This window comes from Lytechinus variegatus, chromosome 11 (genome assembly GCF_018143015.1).
Source record: "Lytechinus variegatus isolate NC3 chromosome 11, Lvar_3.0, whole genome shotgun sequence".
NCBI lineage: Eukaryota > Metazoa > Echinodermata > Echinoidea > Temnopleuroida > Toxopneustidae > Lytechinus > Lytechinus variegatus.
In genome coordinates, this window is record NC_054750.1 from 16,486,001 (window position 1) to 16,508,049 (window position 22,049).

Genomic DNA, 22,049 nt, shown 5'->3' on the forward strand with positions numbered 1-22,049 from the left:
ATTCTTGTTGGACTTGTTATCAACTGACGTAATCCATAACATTCTGTCATGTGAATAAAATCACGACAACTTTCAGTTGGAGATAAAAGATTTATATTGAAATCTCCTACAATAATGCAATGGTTTCTGTCTAGATTCAAGTTGTGCAATTGCTCGTTGAGATCAAGACTAAATTCTTCAAAGTTACTGTCTGGTTTTCTATAAATTACCCCAAATATGATACTCACATCCTGAATGAGAATTTTCAGCCATAATGATTCAGCATTGTGCAAGGACAAATTAGGCATTCGTTTGTAATTAAGTCCTGAATGAATATAAGCACCAACTCCTCCTCCTCTTGTAATATTTCTACATTGTAATTCAAGATTATAGCCTGGCATTGAAAACTGATTTATGTCTTTAACATTCCAAACTTCTGATAATGCGACTATATCAAAAAATGATTTAAATTCATCTTCATATACTTCTTTTAACATTTCAAAATTACGATTCAAAGATCTCACATTCACGTGCGAAATGGAGAATGACTGAGAAAGAGCTTTTGTCGAGGAAAAATTTTCAGGAGAAAGTGATGCTGTTGTTATTTTAAATGGATCAAATTCTTCGTTATCATTGTGGTCATTACCTGGTGAAATCCAAGTCCATCTATCGTGATCTGAGGAAGCTCCTTGTGAAATACAATATCAAGCAGAAACTGACCAATCTACCTTAAGGATAGGAGGAAGGCTGGGGTAGGGGGGTGGTTAGGGGGGGGGGTCCATATGTATCAACATCTCTTGGCTAGTTACAAGTTAGTATGTTGAGAAGCCTGGGGCGGTATTCTGAACATTGTCTTTTCTCCATATTTTATCTTATCTCAGAGATATGACAAAATCAGTATTCTGGTGGATGTCATACACCAAAAATACACGGCTTTAATGTGCGTAATCCTTTTATACAAGCAAAAGATATGACAAAAGTTATGACAGGGGGTAGCAGTCATAAATTTTGTCATATCTTTTAGTACCAAATATCCCGATACCCTGCCGACTGAATGTCAAACATATAATGATATCCTTTAGATTAGATTGCGGTATTAGTTTCACTCATCATCCATGACAATTTTTAAAATTATTTTTTCATGCTACAATTAGTTAGGCCCTACATATTAATTCCTCCTTTTTTCTCTGTTTTCCTTCTTTTTCTACTTCTCCTCTAAAATCCTTCACAGCTCCCTGTCTCTCTTTGTAATTAAGCGCATCAATATTCGCGTAGTAGCCCGATGCCAGCAACAGAATTGGGGATACCCCCTACCTGTCACGGGGTATTCCTATTGGCTAGAAGGGCTCCCACTGGGAACTAACAATGATTTTGATTGGATTGCTTCCGAAAAGATGGGCAGGAATTTTGAGAGATATGACAGGGAAAAGACAATGTTCAGAATACCGATTTGTGACAATCATAGCGGTGTCACATCTCGGAGAGAAATGACAAAATTTATGACAAAAGTTATGACAGTGTTCCAGAATACCACCCCTGATCATTTATTGTACAGCCATAAAGGGGAAGTTCACCCTGACAAAAAGTTGGAAACAATAGCAGGAAAGAAAAAAAAATATCCAAATGCTTGAGAAAAATCCATCAAAGAATATAAAAAGTCATAAGAATTCTGCTATTTTTGCAAGGAACCTTTCCTTAGGGTGAAGTAATGGTCACTAAAATGACATTCCATATTTCCAAATAAATCTGTCTTGCTCTGCTACAACTTGATAGAACTCATTAGATATAAAAACAGTTGTAATTGATAGGTGAGCAAACACATCAGTTGAAAAAACAAAAATGTCCTTGTCCCAGTATTTTTCTTTTATTAGTCCAAGCAAAATGAACTCTTTGGTGAACTTGCTGAATATTTTTAGGCTCTGCTATTTTTTTGCTCAGTCGATTGTGTACTTTTTATTTATTAATAGTCATCTAACTATGGGTGATCGTTTGAAAAGTACAGGATTTTCATTGTTAAGAGGAGTGTAACGGAAGGTTTCGGGGCCTGTTGGAGCTGCCAAATATAGAGCACTTTGACAGGAAAAGAAGAGGTATTTTGGGATTTACTTGTGTTGTTGTTTGAGGGAAAGTAAAAATGATAGCTCAGGCTAACTCCATTTAAATAAAAATCCTACCTATTTATTTGGTTTGCTGAAATGTTTTTTTTTTTCATTTTTTGTCCTAATCATAAATCACTGAAGATAAATCAGAAATTTAACAAGTTCTTTTAATTATAGCTCATTAATTCTGATTTATTATGATGTATATTAGATAGAATAACATTTAATTTACCAAGTTTTTTTGTGGACAGAAAAACTAACCTGAATTCATCTACACAGCAATTTCAACTTACTCTATACCATACTCCCAAATTTATTTTCCATTTTTGAGTGCTGAATAATAACCAATAGTAACATTTTAATTTAAAAGTCTTCTTACTTCAGATTGTAACTTATTCTTGAATAAGACGTGGAATATATAAGGAGAATATATGGTATATGATATGTTTTGTTTAGAGCATTGTAGTGTTATGATATAGCATCTCTACTTTGGTAGCAACCAAGTTATTGTCTTACAAAAGTTTGTTTGTCTTACCAAACTTAAATTGTTTTAAACTTAAAAATCACTCACTTAAAGAAGTGATAACATTTAAGAAGCAACCCCAAAAAAAACTGACAAAAAGGGCTAAAAGAAATCAGTAAGCAGTTTGCTGTTGAATAATTGAGTACATACATTTTAATATTTCATAACTTTTAGCTTAAAATGATTTACCCTTGGAGAAGGCTAGAGAGAGAAGAGGATGTAATGGCTTAGATGTTATAGGATGGTTTCAATTAAAGTACGGATGAAAGGAGAGTTCAAGGAGTTCCTTTCTAAATATCAATTTATTGGAGAAATGTCTGTGGGATTGACTGGCTAATGTCTTATGAACTGCCCCTCGATCTGTCCTTGCCATTTGGTATTCTGTATTGAATAAACCGAAAGAAATGTTATATTTCATTATTTTTATTGACATTTGGCAGTGGGAATTTTGATATTTCAATTGCATTTTGGAGCATGAGGGTGCTTTGAGACATGTGAATGAATCCCTATACATTTATAGAATGATCATTTTGTATTGCTTGAAGTACTGAACCAAAGACAAGCATATTATTGACGCTGTTTTACGAAGTGTCCCGAGAAGCCAAAGTTGATGAGAAAAAGATATCTATAAAAAGCTTTCATATTTTGTACTATAAAATATGAAAGCTTATTATAGATATCAAGATTCTTGTACGGTCTCACTTGATTCTGGAGATATTCTACTCTCATGGTTGTTATAATTTCAGCCCTCCAAATTTGTGTTTGCATACGTGCATCTATATGTTACTGTTGAAGCCGTATGTGTTTGAAAAGCAACGCTGCTGTTCATGCATGATTTGGCAGAATATAGGACCGAGCAAATCCTGTTGGCATTGTGTGAGTTAGGTACTCCCTAGGGAGTGGAGAATGGCAGAATATAGGACCAAGCAATACCTGTTGGCATTGTGTGAGTTAGGTACTCCCTAGGGAGTGGAGAAAGTGCTTATTCATATTTCAGTCTTTCATTCATAACTTTTTGAAACACTCCAGGGCCCGTTGCATAAAATTTACTATCTTGGTAACTTTGCCATCCAATGGTGACTACCATGGTAACGCTGCTAAACAGCCAATCACAATCAAGGATTCTACGCAAGTTACCATTGCAATGCAAAGTTACCATAATGGTAATTTTTATGCAACGGGCCCCAGGTCTATTTCCATTATGTAGCCTACACACTGATATTTACCTGACATGAGCTTATGTACTCGAATACTCCCTAGGGAGTGGAAAAGGTGTTTACATCTTCACATTCCAGTTATTCATGAATTAATAAACCACCCCAGCTCTATTTATTCTGTTATGTATACTCTATTTATTCTGTTATGTATACACTGATATTTTCTTTACATGCGATTCTGTGCTTAACTACTCCCAAGGGAGTGGATAAAGTACATTTGATGTATAGATATACCAGAATCAAATGACCGGATAATGCTATATCTGTAGAGAAATAGGGACAGTATAGAGGTAGATGAATTAAACTAAACTAGATGTTTGCTACAAAAGTTGCTTGAGAACTTTCTAGCATTTAATGAAAGGAAGTATATATTTTACAGCTTGATAATCTAATTACTACTAAAACCTTATCAAAATAAGACATCAGTGAACTGATAGACAGTCCAAGAACTAGCATTTCCATCTTGGTTTATACCTGCTATTGATGTCCATATCAGGGGGGGGGGGGGGTTCATGAAGAGATTTATCAGTGATTTACACTCACTGATTGCCTCTCAGCCAATCAGATTCAAGAGTTTCCAGTGGCTTTATAACTCTTGTCAGTGAATATCACTGACTGGTTGTTTATGAAAATCTCCCCAAGTTTGCGGTAATTAACTGCAGGATAATCAGGCTCTACTCACTCAGCAAGGGGCTGACCTAGCTGTCAACTAGACTGATTAATTCATGGCTATTTCAATTCGCTTTCCTTCCTCTAAAAACTCCACAAACTTTGACAACTTCCAAGTGTGAGGGTCATCTATTAGAGTGATTATGCTGCTAATGAACAAAAGAGGGCTCACTTTGTCTTTTACTGTATTGTCTGGCTACCGCTGCCTTTGTAATGGACTGAAGTCTAAATCTTGTGCTGTTAGAAATCTAGCCAGTCTACAAATAACCACTAGGATTTTGTAAATTTGTAATTCTGTGAAAAATTAACAGTATCTCATTTTATGATGTGAAAGTCAAAGTTTGAAAAGTAAAATGCACTGCCCTTGAAGTCCACAAAACTATGTGAAATGTTACTTTGTTTCATTCAAAATTATCTTTGTATAATTGTTATTTTGGGAGGTATTTTTTTTTCTAAAGAAACCTATTTTGAAAAGATTTCACTTTATCAATTTTCATTTGATTCTGTATGTATTTAAAGGGGAATTTCACCCTGTAGAAAATTTTGTTACAAAAATAGCAGAAAAAAATAAAAAGTATTTGTGAAGTTTTTGTCTCACCTGCGAAGCAGAGTGAGACTATAGGCGCCGCTTTTCCGACGGCGGCGGCGGCGTCAACATCAAATCTTAACCTGAGGTTAAGTTTTTGAAATGATATCATAACTTAGAAAGTATATGGACCTAGTTCATGAAACTTGGCCATAAGGTTAATCAAGTATTACTGAACATCCTATTAAAGTTTCATGTCACATGACCAAGGTCAAAGGTCATTTAGGGTCAATGAACTTAGACCATGTTGGAGGAATCAACATCGAAATCTTAACCTGAGGTTAAGTTTTTGAAATGTCATCATAACTTAGAAAATATATGGACCTAGTTCATGAAACTTACACATAAGGTTAATCAAGTATCACTGAACATCCTGCATGAGTTTCACGTCACATGACTAAGGTCAAAGGTCATTTAGGGTCAATGAACTTTGGCCGAATTGGGGATATCTGTTGAATTCCCATCATAACTTTGAAAGTTTATGGATCTGATTCATGAAACTTGGACATAATAGTAATCAAGCATCACTGAATATTTTGTGCAAGTTTCAGGTCTCATGATTAAGGTCAAAGGTCATTTAGGGTCAATGAACTTTGGCTGAATCGGGGGTATCTGTTGAATTACCATCATAACTTTGAAAGTTTATTAGTCTAGTTCATTAAACTTGGACATATGAGTAATCAAATATCACTGAACATCCTGTGTGCGTTTCAGGTCACATGACCAAGGTCAAAGGTCAATGAACTTTGGCCGAATTGGGTGTATCTGTTGAATTACCATCAAAACTTTGAAAGTTTATGGATCTGATTCATGAAACTTGTACATAAGAGTAATCAAGTATCACTGAACATCCTGTGCGAGTTTCAGGTCACATGATCAAGGTCAAAGGTCATGTAAGGTCAATGAACTTTGGCCATGTTGAGGTTTTTTGTTGAATAACCATCATATCTCTGTAAGTTTATTGGTCTCGTTCATAAAAAGTGGACATAAGAGTAACCATGTATCACTGAACATCTTGTGCGAGTTAGAGTAGTATTCAAAGTCAGCACTGCTGCTATATTGAACCGCGTGATGCAGGTGAGACGGCCAGAGGCATTCCACTTGTTAGGAAAATCCACTAAAGATTAAAAAATATTAAAATTTTGAATTTTGGATTTGTGACGTCATAAACGAACAGATGCCCCATATGTTATGTAGTATAAAATACATAAATTTCAATTTTTTGATGGTCCATGATGTCTTATCTGTTGATATTCAGAAGGTACAGAAAAAAACGTTTTGAATTTTCTGAGAAAATTATATTTCATTGATTTTTTTACCATATGATCTTTGGGGATGCTGCTCGCATATGACATCACACATCAAATACCGTTAATTAAAATACTAATAACTTTATTCTTTGATGGATTTTCCTCAAACCTTTGCTAATATTTTTTAATGCTATATTTGCAATAAACTTTTTATTAGGGTGAACTTCCCCTTCAAAGGGATGGTCTGGGCTGAAAATATTTATATCTTAATACATAGAGAAGAATTCACTGAACAAATAGCTGAAAATTTCATCAAAATCGGATAAAAAATAATAAAGTTATTGAGGTTTAAAGATTAGCAACAGTCGTCATGAATATTCATTAGGTGGGCTGATGTCACATCTCCACTTTCCGTTTTCTTATGTTATTACATAAAATCATATTTTTTTCATTATTTCATACTTGTGTAAATAATATGTCTCCCTTATAATGAAATAAGTTGCAGCAATAAATATCTAATGCACTAAATCAGTTGTCAGTCCAATTTTTCTAGTTCTTAGAGAAAAAAATTAGAATAAACCTAATTTCATATAATAAAATACAAAAGAACAAGTGGAGATGTGACATCATCAGCTCACCTAATGAATATTCATGACGACCGTTTTCAATAGCTTTGTTATTTGTTATCGGATTTTGACGAATTTTCGGCATGTTGGTCAGTGAATACTACTCTATTTATTAAGCTATACATATCTTCAGCCCAGACCATCCCTTTAATCTAACCCAAACAATGTTTCCACATCTACCAAAGATTATAATGTCAATTTTTTTAATACCAATTTAGAGCAATGATACTGCTTATTATTAGCAACTATTTTGGAAGGAAATCAATGTGTGTGCGAGATGCTATGACATTGCTTGTTGTACATGATTTTAATCTTGTAAGGTGATTAGTTATTAGGACATGAATTTCTTGCTCTCAGTTCAGTTTCAGATTTTCCAAAAGCAATGTAGAGCAGTGAAACAAGCTCCGAAGATATCAGTGTCTTTGCATGCTGCTATCGTATTTGCTTGAGATATTAACCTTTTATGTCAGAGCTACATGTAGATCGGTTGAACATGAAGATGTCGGTTTCAGGTAGCTCGGATTACCTACGTCAAATTTGGATAAGTGGGACTGTAGAGAATGTCAATCAGGTTGTTTATGTGTGATGTGAGCATGGTGGTGTTTGTAAATCAGTTTGAAATTAGATGAAGATGCTTCTTGTCTTGAAGCAAGATAGGGGTTAGGGAGAGGGCATCCCACATTATTCCGCATCCCTGTGAGATGCAACTGAAGAGAAGAAGCCGGTTGATAAATGTTAATGCTTGGATAATGAAAAGACAGAGCTGCAGGTGTTTTCTCCTTTTCATGTTCTCTTGCTGTGACAGGAGGGGGGATGAAGTAGTGTAAGGAAGATGATGGGGAATATAGTTTTTGTAGGAGTTGTCTTATTTTGTGTTTGCCTGCAAGTGTGTCTTTTCTGTGTTTATCTGTTCCCCTTCTATGTTGTTTTCCTTATCCTACCTGTTTCTCTGTCCCTGCTAACATCTTTCTCTTCCACCCCTGTCTCTACCTCCACTCATTCCTTCCCTTCTTCCTTCTCATTTTTTCCTCTCTCTCCCTATTCTCTCTTTTCCTCTTCTTTCTTTCTTTTATTCTCTCTCCAACTGAGTTAGATTTTTAGCTGATTTCAGAGTTTTTCGTTTTGATTTTCAGCTTAATCTCAGCGTATTTTTGGCTTCCTCTGTGCAAGAAATATGGGAGATCTTTCTAATTCAGTCTTTTTCAACACTCTTCAGCGTTTTTCAGATCTTTTTATTTGTGACCACTCACACCCCTGTCATTGACACCCATAGCTTTGTCATTTTATTGGTTTGGAAGCAGAAGGGCATTAGTTTGAATAGTTGTGAGTGAATAAGCACTTTCTGACTCTAAACAGAGTTGATTCACAATGTCTTCACACTTCTTCTGCATACATGAAACTTGATTTATGATTTCTATTGGGGCGTTGTGGTTCAGTTGTTATGACTCTAGTTGTTCAGTTAAAGGGACATGGGTTCTAATTCAAGCCATCCAAGTGGAAAACAACCAAGTTTCTTTGAAACAGAAAACAATAATTACAAAAATAATGAAAGTCTACCATCCTTCATTCAAATATTAGCTGGGGTCAAATAGTAAGTTTGGGTTTTAAATCTGGCCATGGACTTACCAGCAGATCCGGCCTAGATAGATTTATACTATGCCTTGCAGAAATGTGTCTATATCCCCAAAGCCTGGAAGTTTCACACTTCCTGTGAACAATCTATAAAATGTTTTTAATAATCTTACACCCCTATTCACCCCTGCCTCACCCCTCCTTACCCCTACTCATTGCCTACAGATTGGGCTTGACCTGGACTAATTGGACCAGGCTGACTCAGTCGTGATGAGTAATTTCATACTCTTTTTGCTGATGTATTCTGTTAAAAAGTGTGAAATAAAGCAAAAAAATTGTAATGGAAGATAGTTTGTCATGAAAACAGAGACTCCAACTCCCCCTCTTTCGGCGGGAGATCTCCCTCGAAAAGCCCCTTTTCCCAAAATCTCCCGTTCTCCCGCTTGAGATTTAATATCTCCCGCCCAGGCTCTGTTTCTCCTGCCTAAGATGTATTTTCTTCCCCTTAAAATGATCTTTCTCCTGCCCAAACACTTCGCGCTCGTGATGTGCGCTACGTGCAAATGAAGATGGAGTCTCCAGTTTGATTGGGGATCCAGGCGGGAGAATCTCCGGATCAGAAGGTGCTTGGGGTTGGAGTCTCTGTGAAAATTGTATAATTCACTCAATTATATGTACTTACACATGCAACAAACAAAATAATCAAACAAAAATAAAAGCCAGAATCCCTTTGAAATTTGGCTTGTGATCTAAAGGATTCCCATTGTTGTGCATATTTATATAAAATTTTGTTTAGTTATATGTGTGAAATGTAAAACTTTGTTGAAATTCATCATTTCTCGCTTGCAAATATCAGCCAGTTTCCTGCAAAATAGGTCATGTGCATACTGGCAAGCTCTTTCACACACAGAAATATGATCATATTGCTCTTTGATTTCAAATCATGCCAAGTTTTATTGCGTCATTGCCGAAGGAGGCTTTTGAGGTTGAATCCAGCAAAGAAACCATCTTCTGTCTGTATTGCATAATTTGCCAGTAGAGTTTTAGACAGTGATAAGCATTGGTATCAAACACTGCAAGTTATTGTATCACATGTTGCTATAGAATCCAACATGTGGGACTGTAACTAAAAAGGCAAAGACCAACCGAAGGACTCGGCATCACTCAACCACCGGTAATTTCATATTTCCTTTCTGGACCAAACTGACGTCATCCTGTGATTATCTTGCTCAATTCTGGGGGAAAATCATTGAAAAGCTCCCTTTTGCGTGAGTTTGAGTCAGTCTCCATTATTAAGATTAACTAGGACAGCGTAAGGGGAGTCATGAACTGGCTAAAATGTGATTATCATTTTTGTTTGTATACAGGGTGCAAGGGTTTTTATTTCGTTACCACTTTCCAATAATCCTCACGATGAAATTGCAGAATGCACTTTAGAACAACTATTGATTTTCATAGCAAATTATTTGGGTGGCTACATTGTGAAATCACAAAGCTCTGTTTGACTGGTATAGTGGTGTGACTTATATAATAATCAAAATATTTATAGTAATAATAATTATAATCAAACCAGCTACTTCTCAATATAAAAACTATCAAATTTATTCACAAAATCAGAAATTAATTTTTTTTGGGTCATGCACATAGTGAAAGTAAATCGACATTGGCATGAAAATCATATTTTGGCGTTTGGTATAAAACCCCCTAATAAATTTAGATTTAGATTTATTCATTTTCATTCAACAAAAATAGATATAATCGAAATATAATCGAAGTAATAAAGTATATATTCCAAATAATACAGATGGTTCAATGACATTTCATAACAAATATTGAAGATAAATTACATGCACTTGCCCCCAAAAAGCTTGTATAAAAGGCAAGTCCCTAGTTTCAATAATAATTAACAAAACTGTATATAAAAAAGGAGATGGATGGAGACGAGCTAAAAACAAGTAAAATATCAAAATAGAGTGCATAAGCAACTACAAATATAAGAGAGAGTAATTTAAATGATAATTACAATGATAACAATATTAATGATGTTAAATTTAAAAGAGTAATTATAAATTTATAATAAGGAGAAATAAGGAGGCAAATGAAATATATAAGTCAAAGAAAATATATAGTATATAAGAAATAATTACAAAACTATAACCTTAAATAATGTAAGAGAAACCACGATACAAGAAAAGAAGGAATGCGTGCTTAAGAGTAAAACATAATGATGAGTGTTATTGTCATAAATATTAACTTGACAATTATGATGCCTGCTTCCCTTATCAAGGTCATAATAGAGTACTTTTGAGTGTGAAATGTTTCATGAAGAGGTTTTGATTGGGTATTTGAGAGCAAATCACTGTTAATTGTCACCCATTGAAAGTACTTCACTAAATTTGACGTCTGTTTTCCATTGATCTGTTGATTAGTGTCAACAGAGGGAGCTAGTCTCCTAAAATGACTTTTCCTAATTAAGTGGTAAAGTGGAGTTTCTATAGGCAACAAGTTTCATGACTCTCTCTGTATTTCAAATGTATTTGTGGCTAGTATTCATAAGTGAGGTTTCCATCCATCCATCTATCCACCCATCCATCCATCTATTCATTTGAAGAAAAAAATATGTCAATGCTGTGCTACTCTTCACTTCATTAAATTATGACAATTATATGAATTATATGAATAAGAAAAATATACAATTCATTAATTATTCTGTCATTAAGCATAGAAAATGGGAAATGCATGAAGGATTTTACGAGAAACTGGGGGATATGAAGAATAAAAAACATCAAGTTCCAAATGTGTGTAAAATACTTTAAAATAAAGAAGGGGTTGTCGAGAGTTTAACAACAAGGGTGAAGGAGAAAAATAGAAAAATTCAGCAGCATAATTTTTTTAGGGGTAGGGTCAAGTGGGGTGGTCAGGGGTGACCCTGCCTTTCCAATTCCAATTGCAGACAAATTAAAAATAGATTGACGTAAATAATTGTGTAATGTCATAAGCGTATTGGCCCCAAAGTAATCCCCAAAGTACCCACATCGAACAATGATAGCCCTTCTTTTAAAAAAAACCTTCCCCATTCTTGAGAAAATCCTGAATACCCATGCACAGAGCTGAGCAAAACATGACATTCCACTCCCCTCCATTGCACCTGTACGCAACAGACAATTTAATTGGGAAATTAAACATGGAAATGGAGCAGGAAATAGGGATTTGATTTGTCAGGAGGATCACTGGCAGGATAACATTAGTCATCGTCAATGTCTTGTTTGTTTTGTTTTGTTTTATTATCAAACCCTCACAAGTCTGTAAAGGTATCTGTGATTGCATGCAGGTACATGACTTGTGTTTGCACAGCCAACAAAGATTCATCATTATCTCTGATTTTTTTTCAGGCTGGGGTAATTATCAGCTTTTAAAAACCAGACGGGTCTGACAGATGCAGACTAATGGTGCTTGATGATTGATTAATACTGAGTCTGAATTCAAGACTGTCTACCCTTGAACTTCCGTCCTGAATCTGGCTATTAATCTGTATGGTCATTGATATGTGTGACAAATTTTCGCTTTATCATTCTATTGTTCAAGTACCGAACAAGAGTCTGTACATGCAGACTAGCAAGTTCCATCCAGCCAGCCAATCAGAGTGCAGAAAAGTTTCTGTCCAGCTCTTTGTTGGGGATAGAAGCTAGTCTGCAAGCTCAGACTTCAATATCCCACTTGGAACACTGCTACAAATTTGAAAGTAATTTCTGCCTTGAGCTGGCTGTTCATATCTGTTTCAAAGTAAAAATGTTATATCAGTGGAAACTGTGGATGCATCTGATGTTTGTTGACTTGAAGGGGGGGGGGGAGTTAGGTTGCAATTGGGATGTTTAAAGGAAACCAAAACCCAAGAAGAGAAGCAATCTTATTGGAAAGAGTAAAAATGAGAGGAACAATTTAAAAAAGTTTCATCAAAAATCGGTTATAAAATAAACAAGATATGGCTGATTAAAAAGTCTTGTTGTACTTAGTATGTGGATCCTCAAATTGGCAAACATGCTTAAAAATGGCTGATTTTGTGGACAACTCTCCATTTGTTTTGTACACATATTTTCAGATTTTCCCCTTTATTTTACATATGTCACATTTTCTCCTCCTGACCTTGACATATATGGTGTGAATTATATTTTCCAACGACATATGTTGTGCTCAGAAGGAGGCAAGATGCGATTTGAAAGATAATGAGGAAAATCTGAAAATTTGTGTACAAAACAAATGGAGAGTTGTCCACAAAATCAGCCATTTTGAAGCACGTTTGCCAATTTGAGGATGCCCATAGAAAGTAAAACAAGAGTTTTCAAACTCCCATAACTTGCTTATTTCATAACCGATTTTTATGAAACTTTTTAAATTGTTCATTTCATTTTTCTCTTTCCAATAAGATAACTTCTCTTCTTGGGTTTTGGTTTCCTTTAACTATATATTTGGCTTTGCTCATATTCATTTATGTATTTGAACATATATGTTATATATTCATTGAGACAAAAGTTACAATTAATGCTTGTGTAATGTAACTGGGTGATGTCATTTACATTAGCATACTGACAAGTTAAGTGAAACTTAGAATTGCTATTACTATTTGATTTTGATGAAATTTTATGCTTGTTTGATGTTTCTATTTATATTCAAATAAATAAAATTTTTGTTGGGGCAGACTTGTGCTTGAAAATCTATTCAATACGATAATCGAGAGACAATTTAAAAAACATTGAAAGATTTTGTTAGAATTGATGTCATTGTTCATATCAGTCTTTAAAGGGGAAGTTCACCCTGACAAAAACTTTATTGTAAAAATAGCAGAAAAAATATTTAAAAATATTGCCGAAGGTTTGAGAAAAATTCATCAAATAATTAAAAAGTTATTAGAATTTCAATTATTTGATTTGTGACGTCATATGCGAGCAGCATTCCTACATAGCGAATGGTAAAAAATCAATGAAATTTCATTTTCTAAGAAAATTGAAAATGGTTTTCACTGTACCTTTTGTATATCAATAGACAAATCATTTCACACCCGATCATGAATAGAAAACAAAATAAAGTCATCAGGAACCATGCAAAATTTGAAATTCATGCATTTTATATTACATAACACATGGGGCAACTGCTCGTTTATGACGTCCAAAACTTTGAACTCTAATAACTTTCTTACCCTTTAATGGATTTTCCTCAAACCTTCACCAATATTTTTTACTATTTTTTCTGCTATTTTTGCCTCAAAGTTTTCTTCAGGGTGAACTTCCCCTTTAAGCACTACATTTTCAAATTGATTTTCACATTCTTAATTCATAATGGATTGCACTTTAGGTTGAATTAGGACTACCATGGTTTTGAATAAGAATTAATTTCATAGCCATATTTAATTGTTTAAATGAATGTTATTGTTTAATCTCTGAGGGTCTCTCCTGAACAAAGATTTTAATCCAAGGATTCAATAAGATGTCTGTCTAAATCCGTCCCCAGCCTATATCAAGATGTCCATCATCAGATAGGTAAATGATCTAATTGAGTTGTTGGTGTCTTTCTTTAAGATGACTAGTCCCATACAGTGACCTGGATGTATGGAAAGAGATCATATTCCGAGATTAGGATTAAATAAGGGGAGATAGGACTAAAAAGGGGGATGATAGAGGGATATCTTGATGAAAGATTTGGCAGTTGAAAGAAATACTGGATCAAGATTTTCACACTCATTTCACCCAGATAGCCTATACTAATATTTTAATCCTTTATGTCTTGTACCTTTCAATGGGGGGGATTCAGTCAAATTCCTTTGGCTAAATGATGTGTAACGGGGCTAATGAAGGCCTCTCGATCAGTTGTTTATGGTGGTGAAAGTATGACAGGTATGGAATTCAGCCCAAATTGTTATGTAACAGATATGGATGAGTAATTTCGAGGGACCCTGGGTATTCCATAGTCACATCCTTTATCTTGTCTTTTTCAATGGGCCCTTTCTTCACATGATCTCCTTTTCACTCCAAAGATTTTATTTAAACAGTAAATGCCAATTGGTCAACACCTGTTTCATCTACTTTCCATTTTGTTTCATAAAACACAGTCTCATCCTAGTATGTGTACAACCTGTTTGTCTGTTAACCGTTTGGTCTAATTGTCATTTAGACAATATACCATTTTGTCTCATTTCCATTAAGACTACTTATTTGGTCTTATATATCTACTTGGTCTAGCATCAATCAATCAATAAGACAATAGTCTATACAGTTTGATGAACAGTTGTCAATTAGTTGATTTTGATGAAACTTAAAATTATTTTTTGTATATTTTTGTTAATTAGGATCTTATATTTTCATCAGGCTTGAATACCTCTATAAACAGCGATCTAAGGATCTTAGGATTTATACATTCCAACTTTTAAATTAGATTTATCATTATCTCTTCTTTCTTTCTATCTCTCATTCCTTTACCCAAAGTCCCCAGTTTACTGTTTTCTAAAATGCGATTCTTCTGCATTCAAAACAACAAATTTATTTTGTGACAAAATATATACCGGTGATATTAAAGAAATCTCTGAATTTAATGAACATTCTTAGGTGGACGTAGATTTGCACCGGATACCAGCAATACAGTATGCATTCATAATTAATGAGCATGCGGGAAACTCTGCAAAATTAGTTGATTGGCAGTTTCCCACTTACTCATGATTTTATTTCGCTGGGTTTGCTTGATTTTTCTGATTTTCCCTTTTTTTGTAAGTCATTTTTCTAGACCTAAAAGTTGCATGAAATTATTTGAATTCTATGAAGTTTTTCTCTTTTTCATGGAAAATTGGGACTTTACTTTTATCCTAATCTCTTACCCTCTTTATTTACCCCTTCACGCTGTTACCAGGTACCCCTTTTTTCATGGGGGTCACCTGTCGTTTGCATCTGAAATGAATAGAAACATGATGACAAGGGTATTTCAGGATCACATCTATTGCCAAGTTACCAATTCAATGGCAGAGGCCTCTATGGGCAAAATAATCTTGACCACTAATTGTCAATCCACTGTAAATTGTACCATGGAAATACTTTTTTACAAGTTATCTGAATGAGATGTATTCACAGAGCAAGGGTTTGACTTGGGATAGCAATCTCAAGATTAAGGAAACAATGTTTCTTTATAATGTTGCCTCCTTTAGATATACAGTGCGTATCAAAAAAAAGTTTACACTTTGGAAAAGCCCTGGGAATTTAAAAATATACACCATGTGGGTAATTTTTGCACGTATAATCTTGGGTTTGGGTCTCATCTATCCAATGAAGGTAAAAGTTTTGTCAGAATGTTACACTTGAGTAAGCACTGTCCATATCTGTAAAGCTCGCAGAAATCTGTTTGCGCAGAAATGCTCGTTTTCATGCTGTGTCAAGGGGAAAGGGCGAAATCAAACTTACCCTACGAAACATTTATCATACATTTCCCTTGCACTTTTAGTCAATTGAAATAAAATGGATACATTCCAGCATTTTGTAACAATTTTGCCACCCATAGTGAAATTTCAACTCTTATTAAGCACAACCTTTACCCTATTTGTGCCAGCTGGATCTGAGGACATAACTGAATCTGAAGAAAAGTTTATATCAGACATCTCCAGCATTTTTTCACTAAGTTTTTATCATTGAAAGTGGGTTTACATTGCATTTTTCATTTAATACTTGTTTCTCCAAACTTTTCTCAATTTTAGCAATGATAAACATAATGAAAATCAAGCTTAAGCCATTCCATGTAAATCACACCTCAGTGTAAAGCAAATATCGTCACGATGGGCTCGGTGTGTGGGGTGGGGTAGGGCGAAATGCACTCTTCGAAGTGTTTTGGGCAAGGAAACAAGTCTAACAAAGTAGAAGATATCTTCAAATCAATTTTACTAGCTAAATTCCATGTGTTCTTCATGATTACGGTCTACTTTTATTCGCATAACTATTTCAATGTTCTGCGCAAATCATTTTTCACTAACTTTTCAAAAGTATGTGGTGCTCACTCAAGCTGAAATATTTTTTGACAGTTATATCATTATTTGTCTTAATGGACCTGTACCAATGTTAAAATGTGGAAAAATCTTCAGGATATTACAAATGAATAGTTTTACAGGATTTTTTCAAAGTGTAAACTTTTTTTTGATACGCACTGTATATTGTAGATTGTTATTATTGGGATAATTTGCTGGATCAGAAACGGTGGGATAACTTGAAAATTCAGGCTGGTGCTGATTGGCCTACTATACTAACAACAAATTTAGAGATGTCTTGTAACTAGGGTTAGTACCCTTTCCTTTGATCATCACTTAGAAAGATACCCTTGTAATTTGGTTTACCTCAAGATTTTGTAAAGTTCAATGAAAACATATCTCCTTCTCCACCTTTTCTGTCATTTGAGCATCAGACCATGGGAGCGTTTCATGAAAAGTTTTGGTTGTAATTTTCACTCGACAATTTTGCTCTCCGGCCAATCAGATACATGGATTTGCAGTAGTCTGTGAACACCCCTGACAATAGTCTGTGAGCATTTGTTTTGTGAAATTTTCCCTTGACTTAACACCTTTAACTCAAGAGAAAAATAGAAGAAAAAAAAGAATCCATCTTTTGAGATACACATCTTCCTTGAATTCTATGTTTAGATGTCCTCCTGGCAAACTTATTTTGTGTTTTACATTAAAATTCTCTTTTTGAGAAAAAAGGTCTTCTTTAGATGTCTGGCAAGATACATTGTCTTCTGAGAATACTTCTCAACCTTTATCCTTCCATTTCATCTCGTTTTTGTCTGCTCTGTCATGGGGAAGCATTTCACGAAACAATGATTTTCACAGACCATTTTCTCTGAGCCAATCATATGCAAGGATTTTAGTAGCTTATAACAATTGACAATTGAAATCACTGACAAGATTCTTTGTGAAACACTCCCATGACCTACCATGACTTCTTCCATTTCCAAATATAAACCACCTCCTCAGATTCATGACCTTTTAAAGTGGGCTGGAATGGCGGAAAATCAAATAAACAAGAGCCATTTGATTCCATACCAGGCAGTTGATACCAAATTAAAGGATGGTATTTTGGACTTGTCTTGTTTATTCTCTAGGATTCTGAATAAAACCTTTCTCAAGCTTTATTACAGTCTGGACAGTCTCCCTTAGTATTTCATGGTAGAGCGAGTGTGGATATCAAATGTTCTTGTTGTAAACAGCATGGACAGACTCAGGTTTCAATATAATCTGGAAATCAATGAAGTCGCAATCTCTTTAGAGATGGAACCAGGGAATGAAACCTTGTTTTTAGTGGGGCCAATGAAAGAGATAACCTACTTTATGAACTTGTGACCATTTCTTCTCTTCAAAGACTCACCTCATTTAAAAAAAAATGAGAAAGGACTGTTTTTATATTTTCCCTTTTCCCTACTGTCCACTCACAGGCGGACCTCTTTCTCACAGGGTACATTTTCATAAACCCTGTGGTGTCACGTGTGAAAGTTCAGGATTAAGAGACACTGTGAGAAAAGAAACCTGTCCAAGCGAAGGACCATGCACCATGAGTCTGCACTGTTGTTCTTTAACTACAAAATTGGGGTTCTACCCCCTTCCCACCCATTCAGCTATTAACACCTCTTGGGATGTGTTCAATGTCAATTTTCAAATTTAAACAGCAAAATGAATCATGGTTGAAAACTCAATTCCAAATTTAAAGACGTTTCAAAATGCAATTGTGTTCTGTTCAATGTCGCATTCGCGATGCACAAGGTTTTAAATTTGAGCTGATCGTGTTTAAAAACGCATCTTTTTTGATGTCTTAATTTTCCTCCGAATCGTGATTTGAAAGACGTTTACTTTTACGACCGGGAATAGTGGATATTGAACACGCCCTCTGTTTCTTATTATATCTGCATTTTGTAATCGCGTTTTCAATTATGATCCGTTTAAATTTAGAAACCAACACTGAACACACCCTTGGTCATACCATGGACTTGTTTGCATTAAAAGTTTAGACAATCGGGTTTGTTTAATCCATTGAGGGAATTTTTGTTATCAATGCCCTGATCCAATCAAATCCCACCCAACAATGAATGAATTTATATATCCACAGGTAATACTGCTAGTTGTAACGACATGTTACTATTCATGAGTTATAAGTAATTTGTGTAAGCATCAATACAGTAAAAACAACTGGAAATTAATTATCTCCCAGGGCATTCAATGCTATGCCCTCAATATAGGGGGAAAAGAAGCGCAGCTGTACTCTTTCACCTCTGCTACCTATCTACAATTATTTGCTTTTAAACATTTTATTGACTTGATCATCTTCAGTTACATGAATGTTTTGTTTTTAGATAACTTGAGTCTTGAGAGAGTTGAGATCAGATAAAACATTCCTTTCTTTCAGTGCCCTTCTTTTTTTACCAACCTTGGGGAAAACATTCTAAAACTCTGTTGAAAGCAGAATATTATTTTGTAAGCAATGCAACCCGATCCATATACTGTGTAATCCTTTGGGAAAACCTACAGTTTGTTATGAACCAGGATGTTCAATGTTACACTACCTGATACTGTAATTCAATACAAAAAATCTGTCAAGTTGTACAAGAACTATCACAGCAGATCGTAAATTTCATTCTAAAAACATATTCTGAAGGTAATAATTCTTTCATACTAACACGGACATACAAATAAGAATTTTATTTATTTATTTGGGAAAAAATTGGTGCACATTGAGAAGCATGATCAAAGGAAACATGTTTTACTTCCATATTCTATTGCCCCATTAAGTTTTATATTTCATTGAAGTGTGACATAATACGCAACTATAACATGTTTTGTCATGTGTATACCTGGAGACACAATACACTATAGGAAAGTTGCTGTAAGTAATGGTAGTATGTAGATTGTAGAGTTTGCTCTGCAATGCAAAGTAGATTGTTTTCACAACTTCAACATGGATGTGTTTCATTGTCAGAAAACAATGAGACAGTGGATTTTCTTTCTTTTGTTGGAGACAGGATGTCAAGGAAAATGATTATGATTGTTTAAAAAAAATTAATGAAAATAAAAATGAAGATTTGAACTTCCTGTCAAGATAAACCCGCTGCTTATCCTTTTGTAATTTCCTGTGAGTGAGAAGCCACGGTAAACAAAAGAAGATGACATGGCTCTGGAGAAGAAATTTTAGTTTGTAATTGTTTATGTTTTGAGACAAAAGAATCTTATTCATTCTAGTAATGATTTAAACATTCAAACAATTATTCCTCAATATATTTAGAATTTTTTTTATAAATGATAGAGTAAGTGAAAATGAGGAAGAATGTGAACTGCTTATGGAAGACTGCAATGTGTTAAAGAGTGGAAGTCAAAATGTATTTCCCTTAAGTGAAACTTTACCAAAAAGCATTAGATATGCTGTAATTTATGGAGGAGGTGGTTTTTGTGACATAACTTTTTGGCTGACAGACAAACAAGGGCAAACTGATCAAGACTTTTAACAATGATATTGACTGGTGAAACTGTTACTACCAGCAGAAGTTTGGTGGGAGATGTGTGTCTTTAGACAAGGATGTCCTCAGAATATAAGGAAGTCCAACCGTAATTGTCTGTTTGGGTTCAATTTAGAAAAGAATTTACAGAGCTGAAAGAAGACAAGATCAATTTGAACTTGTTATTTCTCTCCCACTTTGGGTGATAAAAGAGAATTCACAACAAGCATTTGGTTGCAGGATTACTGGTTTTGATGAAGTGGGTTTGAACTCACGAAAGCTTTGTGGAAACTCCAACATTTTGGTAAGTTTTTGTTTTGTAAATAGAAACTTGCATTTGATAGTACATGCTAGCAATTTATTTGACTGTGGTTTATAGTTTTTTTTTAACTAAGTAAGATTTTGAGTAAAAAGTCTTAGAGGAGAGCAGCATATGCAACACTTGCCTGAAAATGAAAAAAAAGGAAGGTATCCATGTCATAATCAAGTGTCCATATTGCTTTTGTGTATTTTGTAGAGCAAACCATGCAGTATTATGCCACGCTGCATCATTATGTTGTCATGGCAACATCTGTCCATGTTTCCGCAGACTGACATACTTGGGTCCTGGGGTTCAGGCCCTGTGGGAAAGGCCTGGGGGAACATGGAAGATGGTGAAACAGGGAATAGGAAGGGAGGGAGAATAAGAAGGAAAAGGAGGAAGAGAAGAAGGATTATAAGAGGAGGAGAAGCAGGAGGAGGAGGAAAAGGAGGAGAATAAGGGGAAGGAGAAGGAAAATGAGGAGGAAGTTGAGGGGGAGGGGGCTCGGGGGACAGTGATGGGAATGGTGGATGAGTAGAAGGGGAGGGGAGGAGAATGGACAAAAGAGAAGAAAGAGGGGATATAAGGGAAGAAAGAGAGGGAAATTATGGGAAAAATGAAAGAAGAAGGAAAGGAAGAGAAAGGAGGAGGGGGAAGAGGTAAAATGAGTATTAGTGGACAAGGAGGAAAGGCAGAGGAAAAGGAGGAAAACAAGAAAGAAGTATATGAACAATGCAGCAACTAGTGAGTGCAGGGTAAAAAACTTACTGACAAAAAAGATGAAGAAAAAAATGATTAAAGTGTCAAGTGAAATGTGAATATGGAGAGGGGGAAGGGGTGAATTTTGGCAAACATCCTTCTGGATGCTTGCCATGTTTCTAAATGAGTCACTGACCAGGTAATTAAGAGCTGCCAGTGTTAAAGGGATGATCAACATTTCATTTTAAAAATCAGATTATTCTCTCCAATTTTGATGTGAATGCATAATAGAATTAATAATATTTTTTGTTATAGTTATGTTTAAGTTATATCATGGACCCATGGTTATATGAAGAAGGGCTTATTACCAAGGTACAAAGACTTCATGTCTTTTTGCTCAAAAGTGGGTTGTCATAAAGACTACAGGCCACTACACACTATCTGATATGAGCAGATATTGAAACAAACACCAATATCAAGACAATTTTATATTAGTAAAAACAAGTTAATAAAATAGAAAGTAAGTAAAGTAACCTATTTTGAACTAAGGATTACAGGAATCCTAATTTCTGTTTTTTTAGTCCAATCAGGTTTTGAGTTTTTTTTTCAGTGACCAGGAAGCTAGCATTTAGTATCATGACAAGTAAGAACTTAGGGCTCACTGAACTCCTCAGTTTATGAACTTTAATATCAAGCATTTTTGATTGGCGATGCAACAAACTTGGCTTTAACTCGCATGCATGGCTGTTGAATGGTTAAGACAGTGAGGTGGTCATTCACCAATTGGTCAGGCCAATTCAAAGAGTCATCATCGGTGGTGATCCCCCAGCCTGGCACAGTGGAACTTGTCCACTTGGTCGATGATTTATGGGGGATAAGAATATAGCCTTGATCTTGGGCCAGCTTGTAGGATTGCCAACTATCTGTAGGAGATTGCTTAAAGACCTGACATGGTAATTGAATTAGTTCCCTTGCCCCAGGGTAGGAAACAACCTTACTTTTAAAGAGTAAACAGATCTAATGATA